The sequence below is a fragment of the Ambystoma mexicanum genome, chromosome 3q (assembly GCF_040938575.1).
Source record: "Ambystoma mexicanum isolate Mex_15411 chromosome 3q, UKY_AmexF1_1, whole genome shotgun sequence".
NCBI lineage: Eukaryota > Metazoa > Chordata > Amphibia > Caudata > Ambystomatidae > Ambystoma > Ambystoma mexicanum.
Window position 1 is genome coordinate 469,653,740 of NC_090926.1, and position 11,225 is coordinate 469,664,964.

Sequence of the window (11,225 nt, forward strand, 5' to 3'; positions counted from 1 at the left end):
GAGTGATTTGTAAGTGAGGTATTTCAGTCACCCTCACCCCTCCTGAGACCTAGTCTTGACCGCCGCCATCTACCTTGATTGGTCTAGCTTGTCCAGAAGGTTACCCTGTTCCAAGAAACTAGCCTGGCCTCCTGAACCTCTGCCCACCAGGTCAGAGTTCAGAAATCCATCTTAACAAATTGGTGTACAGCAGTGAGATAGGACTGAAGGTATCCAGTGTTGCACACTAGTGAAGGCATTTCAAATTATTCCTATCCAGGACGCAGTGACTTTGTAGTGATAACTGTAAAAGGCCATAGACCTATCTAATATAATTGAAACAGGTACCTTTATAACCTTAAATGCTTCTAGATCAGAAAAATTGAGAAAGATGTGTACTGAGAGGGGTTTACCTGCTCAAGGTACAAAATTGGAAATCATCCAAAGAAACATGGAATGGCAAGAGTTGCAACTCAGTGCCATAGCTTCTGATGAAGGTGCAGAAAGAGGTGGGGCTGCTCCCACTGGCAGAAATGACAGTTCTGTCGCTGACCTCATCAGTGGTGCCCATGATGACAGGCAGGATGCTACGCCTAATGTTTCCTCTGCAAGCTCTGATGCTGAGGCCATGCTGGAATTCAAGAAACAAGAGCTGCTGTTTAGGCAGAAGGAGCTTGAATTTCACATGGCTACGTTGAAAGTAGAGCAGGCATAAAAACAGAAAGACAGGGATCATCAGTTGGAATTGGCCAAGCTTCAAGCTTCAAATGGATCCAAGGGATCTGGACATGGGTCTGAGTCCTGTCCTCATCCAAGATTTCCTAAAGATCTGCTCAGTGTGTATGAGAAGAAGGAAATTATGGACTGGTTGAATGCATTTGAGTATGCATGTGAAGTTCAGGAGGTTGTAAATGCTGATAAGATTGCATGGTTGCTCAGCAGACTACCCCATTCTGGCTGCAGTGCTATCATGGAGATGCCAAAAACTGAAGTGTTGATTTTGCAATGCTAAAGCAAACTCTCATTTTGAAGTTTGGGAAGACTCCTGCCCAATACCTTAAAAGGTTCAGAGAGTATAAAAAGAAAGAAGGAAGTACTTGTGTGTCATATGTGACTGATTCTTTAAAAAAAAACTTGACTGGCTGGGTTGAAGACTATAAGGTCTCCACCTTTGAGGGTATGATATGTCTTGTCATGCTTGAACATATTTTTGCATCTTGTTCCCCTGAGCCTAAGCAGCATTTGGCAGATTCAAAGGAGTTAGATCCTAAGAAGCTGGCCATTGCAGCAGATTTGTGGGTGTCACATAGAGTGTCCCATAAGGACAAGACTCGTCCTGGTAAGCAGGAGGAGGGGAAAAAGCCCAAAGATAAGGAGGGTGGGGACCTGATAAAACTTCCTACCAGTAGGGCCACAAAAAGAAAAATAAGGGTAAGTCACAAGAGAACACACAGGGTAGTTATGTTATGTTATTTTGCATTTATATAGCGCCTTATATACCATTGGTATGGTCTGAAGGCGCTGGTAGGTTGAACGCCCTTGGGAACCGAAGTTCAGATCAGTAGAGAGAGTAGAGAGAGTCAAAAGGTGCATGTGAGCACCGGGTATGTGTGCAGCTTGTGCGATATCCGTGTAGTAGCTGCTTCATAGCGGTAGGTGTGGTGGTTGAGAGATCAGGAGAATGAGTCAGTTCAGGCAGGTTTTATCCAGAACGGCTGTGGCTGCGTTAGGCCTGAGGAGAATGCCTAGCTGGGGGTTGTGAGACCAGCAGTGTCAACTTAGAATGATGTGGAGTGAGCGGCGGATGTTGGTATGAGAACAGTTATACCAAATGGTGTCATAGTATCTCTGTGTTCTAGTTGAGTGGTGATGTTAAGGAGAGAGTAAGCGTGGTGGTGTGATTTGATGAGTTATATGCTCTTTCAAACGTTCTCTGCATTCTAAGCCAACAGCTCCGTACACCCATCCGCTCCATACACCCATCCGCTCCATACACCCATCCGTTCCATACACCCATCCGCTCCATACACCCATCCGGGTAGTGGAGGTTATCCTCCAAAACAGAACTCTGCTTACAGTAAGCCTCGCTGTGTACACAGACCCAGTGGATCTTGTGTGGCTTGTGGAGCAAGTGACAATGTGAAGGGGGACCCTAGGTTTAAGGTGAGAACCTTGGGGGTTCACTCTGCTAATCGGTCCTTCTCCTCCTATGAGGAAGAAGAGATTAAAGGGGGATCCTTCTCCTCAAATTCCTTCCCCAGTGGGATAGATTCTGAGCTAGTTTTAGTTTCACTGGGTTCCTGGGAGCCTACAGTCTCAGAGGCGTATGCTAGGATTCCAGACAATACCAAGCACCACTTTAAAGACAGTGTGCAGATCAATTGAGTAGGTACTCCTGCTCTTAGGGATAGTGGGTGCAGTCGAACTGTAGTGGATTCTACCTTGGTAGACCCAGAGGAAGTTGCCAGAGCTCCTCTGATGCCCACTAATTTGGCTCATGGCCCCCCTCTCCAGTTCCCAGTATCTTACTTTAAATGATACAGTGGTCAGGATTCCAGTGAGCATTCAGAGAACTGTCCAAGGAAAGGTCTTGCTGGGAAATAATCTAAGGGCCTTAGGGCTTGTGGGAGATACAGCAGAAAGACCCTGCACAAGGTCTCAAACAAGGGCAGCACTGGCCAAGACCGCCGCAGTGCCCAAGCGAAATGGGAAACCCAGGGCTAAAGGAGTCAGAAAAGACAAAAGAGGGAAAGAAAATATCCCCCTAACTCACCTACCACTGAGGTGGAGGTAGTTGGTCAAACACAAGGGCCTGACGAGGTAGAGGTGTTACCTGAAGTATTTGATCCCAATGACCATCCTGACTAAAAGACTTATTAGTAAAAGGTGGTCCTGACAGGGAAGAATTCAGTAAGTCTCTGAATTCATCTCTGGAAGGACTACGTAGACAGGCCTGCTCCCAGCTTGAGGGTCAACCTCCTGGGGAGCACATGATTTATCGGGAAGCCTACAGAGTCTACAGAAGGAGCCTATAGGAGGTTGGTGGTTCCCCTTGCTGTAAAACCATTCCTCATGCAGCTGGTGCATGAAGATCCCCTTGCTGGTCACCTTGGTATCAAGAGAACCAAGCAAAGGTTATCCATGCATTTCTACTGGCCCAAGATGGGGGTGCAAGTAGAATGTCACTGCAGGAGTTGTGCCACCTGCCAGTTATCTGGTAAGAGTGGCTCAACAATCCAAGCTCCACTGGTACCACTCCCAGTAGTGGGGGTACCATTTGAGAGGGGAGGGATCGACATTGTTGGTCCCTTTGACCCCCAAACATCCTCAGGCAATAGGTTTATCCTGGTGCTGGTCGACCATGCCACCAGGTATCCTGAGGCCATCCCATTGAAGACTTTGACTGCCAAGTCAGTTGCAAAAGCTTTACTTGGCATATTTACTAGGGTTGGCTTCGCTAAAAACGTTGTGTCTGATAGGGGCAGCAACTTTATGTCAAAGAAAATGCAGGCCATGTGGAAGGAATGTGGTGCCTCCTATATGTTTTTCTCCGCATACCACCCACAAACCGATGGTCTGGTTGAAAGGTTTATCAGGACCTTACAAAGCATAATTGGGGCTCTGGAATAACTTCAAAGAAGAAAATTGTATCTTCTGTTACCATGCTTACGGTTTGCCTACAGAGAGGTACCACAGGAGGGTGTTGGCTTCAGCCGCTTCGAAGCTTCTGTTTGGTCATAGTCAAGGAGGGATGGGAGATGCCCACTCCCCCCATTACTACCAATGTAGTAGACTATGTGCGAGGGCTCAGAAAAAGGATGGTACTCCTGATGGGTCTAGCTAGTGAGAAACTGAAGGCAGTGCAAGCACTGGTGAAACATTGGTATGTCTAGAATGCTTTCCTCATCAATTTTACACCTGGTCAGCAAGTCCTGATCATGAATCCCATAAGGCCCTGTGCTTTACATGACAGATGGTCAGGCCCTTACACAGAGGTCAACTATTTAGTGGACCTTGGAAGGGCTGGTCAGGCTCCAACAGTGTTCCATGTGAATAGACTGGAGGCTTTCATCCCAAGAGTTGAAATCGCTGCACTGCTGCTGGATTCAGATGTTGAGGAGGAGGAGCCAGAACCTCTCCCTGACCTGTTACAGAGCAGTCCTTCAGACAGCTCCATTTAGGGTGCCCATGTGGCCCCTCACCTGACTGCTGACCAACAAGTAGAGGTGAAATGTTTGCTGAGGCAATTTTCCCCCTTGTTCTCACAGTCTCCTGGTTTGACACCTTGGTGCAAACATGACTGACACAGGAGACAGTGTACCTACCAAAAGTAGGGGGTGCAGGATGTCAGACAAAGTAAGGTATTATATTAAGACAGAGGCCAACAGAATGTTGGATCTTGGGGTGATTGAACCCTCTAGTAGTCCTTGGTCCAGCCCAGTGGTTTTGGTTCCAAAAGCAGGTACTTCCAAGTTGTGGTTCTGTGTGGATTACAGGGCTCTGAATGCTGTCACCAAGGCAGATGCACACCCCTTACCTAGAACAGATGAGCTGGTGGATACTTTGGGTGCCTCCAAATAACTCAGCACATTTGACCTCACTGCAGTCTATTGGCAAATAGCTCTTGCAGAACATGCCAAGGAAAAGACAGCTTTCTCAACACCAGAGGGTCTTTACAAGTTCAGGGTAATGCCTTTTGGGTTGGGAAATGCCTTGCCACTTTCCAGAGGCTTGTGAATCATGTGTTGAATGGGTTGAATGAATTCTGTCTTGAATATCTGGATGATATAGCAGTTTTCAGTGCCACCTGGGAAGACCATGCGAAACACCTTAGGATTGTGCCGCAGGCTTTTCAGAAGGCCCACTTGACCATAAAGGCCAATAAGTGCCAGATTGGACAAGGATCAGTGGTCTACCTTGGTCATGAAGTAGGTGGAGGGAGGATACAGCCTCTACCCAGTAAAGTACAAGACTGGCCTACCCCCACTACCCAGACCCAAGTGAGAGCCTTTTTAGGACTCAGTGAGTACTATAGAAATTTCATGGCAGACTATGGCACCATAGCTGCCCCCCTGATTGCTCTCACCACTCCAAAGAAACCCCACATCTCAGTAAATAGGATCACACCACAATCATGGACAGACCATTACCTTTTAGAGTTTGAGCTTACTATAGCCTCAGCTCACAATAAAACAAGCCCCATAGCACCTTCATGCCTCACCAGTAACAAGCGGAATATTACGGCTGAGGCAATCACGCCTCTTGTTATCTCGACTCTTAACGCTTTACCTAACACAAATGACCCTAACGTCCTCGCAGACGCCTATAACGTGTCCATGATCAAAGCTATTGACTTAGTAGCACCTCTCAAAATGCGCAAAGGAAAACCAAGAGCCCATGTGAATTCTTGGTTTACCCCTGACCTAAAAGTGCTCCGCACACAAAAAAGAAAACTAGAAACTCTCTGGAAACTCACACCCTCCCCTGAGAACAAAACCAACCTAGTTTCCAGCTCTAGTAAATATAGTCATATATATACTATATTCAGTGAATAAACCAGTTATGGTAAGCAAACAACCATAACTCGCGCCCCCACCGTGCACTGCTAAGAATAACACCCAGGACATCAAAGATGACATCACAAATGCCATTGATGACATCAGATGCCTGGCTCACTCTTTTTTCCTTTACTGATATATCTTGGACAGTAACAGTCAGGAACTAAAAATTCACTATACTATAGTACAAAGTACTATATTTGTAGACTTATACTTCAAATATGTTCTTATAGTAATTCACTTAGGGTCCACTCAAAGCATATGAAATATATACAAAGGGGAAAACACAGACTTGGAAGACAGCAATGCTTTCTATGTATGAAGATGATTAGTAAGGTTATCAACACTGTCTTATAGTTCTGTTGTTTTTTTATTACTGTACTTTCCCTGGATATGCTCATATTTGTACACATTGCATTTACACTACTTTCCTTAGCGTCTAGTCACAATATGTGATAGTTATACATAGGGAAGTAGTAGCTTTGAAGCACAGCAATCATTTCTGTGCATGAAGATAATCAGTTAGGTTTTGAAGATTGTCGGGTAATACTGCTGTTTTTTTGTTTACTTCACTTTCCCTTTATATGCTCTATTTGTATGTGTTGTTGTCTGTGTTTTGTGTGCAGTGATGCAATAATATAGTAAGTGGGTTTGATTAGGTACGTATTAAATGTTTCACAGTATGCAAGACTCTAATAAGAAAGCATTTATAATTTTAGTTTTTAACATGGCAAGGTTATTAATATTGCATTTCCATCATGTCTGCTGCACACTATGCCTATGTTACTACATGTGTACTTTAGTATATTGGAAAAAACTTCATAATACAATGCTATTTGGATTAATGCATTACTTAATGCACTACGTACCTCATGATATATATTCCAATGATCCTTGACACTTTTTTATTAACATTACTATAAGAATCCCTTGTACAGACTTTTCATGAAAGGTAAATGCACATGTGATGTCATCAGTGACATTTGTGATGTCATCTTTGATGTCCTGGGTGTTAGTCTTAGCAGTGCACGGTGGGGGCGCGAGTTATGGTTGCTTAGCTTACCATAACTGGCGAATTTCAGGGGTTTTTCGGTTTTACTTGGAACCATAACGTCCCTTGAACAATGTTTTTTCACTGAATTTCATAGGTTTTTAGTAGCGCAACTTAACCATTTTCTTTTTTTAAATATATTTTTATTTTCTGTAACAAATATAGCAGAAGCATCATCTATAGCATCTGAAAGGCATATCACAATGACAGGATGAAATAAAAACCCAACTTCCCTTTCCCCTCCCCTCCCCCCCACCAAGACTGCGGTAAGTCAATGGTTCTCAGGAGTTCAAAACGCTTGGGTCGGCATCTCCATCTAGTTCCGACTCAGGTGGCTCAGGATGAAGCAAAGGTACTGTTAGGGCCACCCAGCATTGTAGCTCCTCGCTAGAGTCCAATCTCTGCACCTGAATCGCCGTCTCCCATGCCGCTGTTTCAGCCATGATCCATTTTAGAAGGTCGCCCCACCATACGGGTATAGGCGGGCCTCTGGGGCTTTTCCAACTCATGGCTATGCGCCTTTTTGCTGTGATGTATATGAGGTCTTTGAGCTTGTTTAGTGGTTTGTTCTTCCTGCTCTGCCTAAACCTGCCCAGGATACATGCTGAGGGGTCATCTGTCTCAATGGCAGTAGGGTAAGGTGGACTAGAAGAGAGTTAGTGTTGCGTCGGAAGCGGTCTCTGTCACAGTCGCACAGTGCGTAGTACGACTCACGTGAGGCTTTCACGAGGTGCGGCTTGACGCGAGAGTGTGCGAGAAACGGCTGCAGGTCCTTTCCTCAGATCCTTCGATCCGGATGCAGGTTGTGAGACGGGGCCTGGAGAGTGGAGCACCTGTGGCTGGGCAGCAGGTGAGTGAGGCTGACGGCGAATTTCGGTCCCTGCGCGGGCTTCCCAAGGCGTGTCGCGTCCAGGTGCGGAGCAACGGCAGCACTGGAGGCAGCTGGAGAGAGAGGCCGCCAGCTGACTTCCAGTAGGCTGCGGATCGTGTGAGTAAGGTGTGCAGCCCCGCTGAATCTTCCAGCGTGAAGGTACTGGGGGTAAGCAGGCAGGCAGGCAGGCAGCCACGGGCTACCAGCCTCGGGCTACCAAGGCTGCTGGTGGCTACTGGTGGTGGGTGACTACAGATGAGTGGTACTCTCAGCGTGATCTGAGAGGATTTGTGGGTGAACCCGGCTGCCTTGCACAGCTTGCAAGCAGGCGGAGATCTTTGTGCGCCACGGTGGTGTACATTGGAGTACATTGGAGTGCCTTGGGATTGACTCACCAGCTGGCGGAGTCGGTTGATGGTGTAGCGCCTCGGTGGGGTTCTTCTGGAGCCTTGTAGCCTTTCCTCTTGTTATCTGTGTTAAGAGGTGGAGGCGATAAGGAGACAAATAGTCTATAGAGAAGTAACACTGTGCCACCCATGAATTCAAACAGAGGGCTACATATACAGATGGTCTCATCCATATAGGCAAAAGTACCTATGGTTGTAATATCTCCACCAGGAGACTGTTGACCTTGTGCTTTTGATCCTGGTGTGGACTGAAAACGTTTTGCCATAACAAAAAGAGACCAACAACTTCCTGCCTTAATGCAAGCAGGAATAGAACAGACACAAACCACATATAACCTAAGGAAACCTAAGGTGAAAATCGCAAACCAGACCCTTGCCAATAAGGAGACTGCAATGGAAAAAATTAGGTCAAAAAAGAAAGCAATGAAGACGCCTCCCATAAAACAAGGTGTGATTACGGAATTATTTCCATTGAATGTAGTTGGCGAAATTAACTCCACTGCTATTGAAGAAGACATACCAGCTCATTGTGATAAAGAGGCCTTAACATCGATAGACTTCGAGGACATAGACAACAACTCATTATTAGATCTATGTTTAAACATTCAAAAAAGTATGACACCACATCCGGTTAGTAGGAGCATCAACAGTGGCATACAAATGGATAGAACCACAACCTCACCCTTAGGATCAATTGTGGTGGGCCCCGGCTCAAACAGACTGTCAATTTCACCTAATCTAGCAATGGTTTCCACAGAGGATGTCCCCGATGTGGAAGTTGAGTCCCAGGACAAGTCCTTTCCAGGGGCCTCTGAAATAGCAGAAATCCAGGCATCAGTAGCATCATTAGAGTTTGCGCTTAAGATTCTGCTTAAAATGTCCGGGCGAATATTGGCTAATGCGGAGTCGACTGCTATGGAAAATAAAGGAAGACAGACGGCAGTTGAAGAGGCTGAAGCCACTTTATCAGAAGCAATTTTTATTGCCAATGAAACCGAAGAGCAAGACAGCCTGGAAGCTGAGCAGGACGTGCCTAGCCCTAACCCTCTTTTTTCACGAAAACAACAGAGATTAGCTAAAAGGGCTGGAAAGGGCAAAAGAGGTGGTATTAGGGCACGACCGGTGCAAGAACAGAGAGAGACGGGACTACTTACCAAAAAAAGTAGGAAAAGAGTGACAAGAGCCAAGCAACGTAAGGCGACCAAAGAGGGTTATCTTACCAGCTGGCTGCTTTCCGCACAAGTGGCTGACAAGGAGTCTGAAGTGGAGATAATGAGTATAGAGTTGGACGTGGAATACAATGGAGAGCCTGAATCAGAGGAAGTAACGGAAATGCCTCAGGACCCAGAAAACCTGGAAATATCCGCAGCGGCTGTCAAGGAAACCAAAGAGGATACAAGGGGAAACAGGATATGTCTGATAAAGAACTTATATCATAGCAAAAATAGTAAATGGCTATCGCGTTCAGACTTTTAGACAAGATTAGACTCTGTCCCACGATTGCGGGTCCTTAAATCTGACGATTTTGGATTTGTCGAACCCTTAAAAGGCCCTAACTCCAAAGTATCTGCGTTACACTGCAAGTTCCTGGCTACAGCAGATTTGTTAAGGAACTATAAAGAGGAGCTAAAAGCAGTAGACGTCGAAATCGATGCTGATCTTAATGAAGTTGAGCCAGATTGGCCTATAGTAGAAGAAGATATGGTCCCAGTCACAGCAGATTATCCAAGTTTATCTAAGGGTAAGAAGATTGTGGCATCTGAAGTTCAACAAGTCCTAAAATGGTTAGCGGACGCGCTTCCTGAGATCATTACTAATCAATGAAATCTAATGATACTGTCTTGGAACTGCCGTGGCTTTACTCATCTGCTATCCCCGGAGGGTTCAATAAAGTTACTGGATAAATGCAATTGTTTTTGTTTACAAGAGACATGGGCTATAGATCCCTTATTTTTGGATGGCTATGTATTATATCATGCGGCAGCAAAGAGGGGTGAAAAAGGTCGTCCCTATGGTGGTTTGATCATTGGGGTGGCCAACACTAAGGGTTCGAGACAGATTGACTGCAATTTTGAATGTAATATGATAGCAATCGAAGTAATTCCGGATCTCAAGAACCCCAGGGGCTCTTTTTTGCTGGTGAGTCTATATAACCCGCCTGGGGCAAAGTTAAGCGAACAACTACAGGACTCACTTCAAGAGCTATTGGCAGAGTGGCTGTATACATCTAGAGACTCGGGAGTACTTGTTGTTGGTGACTTCAATTGCCATATTTCAGGTTATGTGAGTAAAATGCCGAATCCCAGACTAGAAAAAAGCGGGGTTATGATACACAATAAAAGAGACCCTGAGGGGGGGGCTTGGGATTACTTGTTTGAGTCCTGGGACATGGAGATGCTCAATGGCAGAACAGCTAGCGATTACCCTGGTCACCACACATGGTCAAATGGGATCTCATATAGTACACTGGATTATATTTTTGTGTGCCCTAGGCTCCAACAATTGGTGATGGACATGACAGTGATCACTAATGAATGGAGCAATCATGCCGCATTGAAATGTGAGATTAGTATTTCAGGAGAGATGCCTCCGCCTAGTAACGTAGGCATGGTAAAAACTAATAAATCCGGTACTAGGATCTCTTGGTCTGATAAAAATATCTCTTTGGCAACTGAGGCCCTGGGAATGGCAGATGACAGAAAGCTGCCTAATTTTAAAGAGCTGTCAATTGAAAATAGAGAGGACTGGGTTCTGGCTTTTTCAGAAAGGCATGCATCGTCCTCAGTGGGGTTAATGATAAGTACGGAAAGTAAAAAAAGAATGCCCTATGACAAAGCAATTAGAGACATGAAAAGAGCGCTAAGAGCTGAGCTCCATAAGGCAAAAAAAGATATGGCCCATGGGGAAAGATATTACGTAACAGTCAGAGGGATTAAAAACAGATACAGAGCGGCTATTAAAGCCAAAAGAAGAGCAGACCGATTACTGGCCTGGCAAAAAACAGTGAAGACCATATGTGAAGGGAATACTCGTGACATCTGGTCCCTGTTGAATGAGGCACGTGACCCACAAAAGGGGACACTGACCAATCCCATTGAAACCAGAGTCTGGGAAAAGTTCTTGGAAAACTGGCAGGCGGAGGACAATAACCTACCAGTATTGGATAGTCCTCCAACAGTAGCTCCGTTTGACATATCATATGAATCTATCTTTAATCAAATAAAAGAGATAAAATTATCACGAGCACCAGGACCTAATGGACTATCCAATATTGTTATTAAATCGCATCCCACTTTTTGGGCCAGCCTATTGAGTACATTATTAGAGAAAATTCTAAAAACTGGTAAAATACCTAGTTC